Source organism: Camelina sativa, chromosome 20, assembly GCF_000633955.1.
Source record: "Camelina sativa cultivar DH55 chromosome 20, Cs, whole genome shotgun sequence".
In the NCBI taxonomy this organism is placed as follows: Eukaryota; Viridiplantae; Streptophyta; class Magnoliopsida; order Brassicales; family Brassicaceae; genus Camelina; species Camelina sativa.
In genome coordinates this window covers 20,195,320-20,195,649 of record NC_025704.1, presented here as the reverse complement: position 1 = coordinate 20,195,649, position 330 = coordinate 20,195,320, and positions in this window count along the sequence as shown.

Genomic DNA, 330 nt, shown 5'->3' with positions numbered 1-330 from the left:
TGTAAACCCGTGGCGCCTGCTCAATCCGTGCCACCTGCTGACCTCCAGGCTGCACCTGCTGCAACGCTGCCACTGCTGCCGGCTGCAACTTGGGACAAAAAGGCCTGATGTGCCCTGTCTCCCTACAGTGATAACATACCCGTGGTCCTGTCGACGGAACACTCCTCTTGGGACAACTAGCAACCCTGTGATCTCTGCTCCCACAACCGAAGCAACCTGCTCCACTCGGCTTCTGCGTAGCCTCCCACTTTCTCTTGGTTCCCTGAGCATGCCTACCGCCCCTGCTAGAACCACCCTGCTGCTGAGCCTTACTAGGCTGAACTGCTGGAG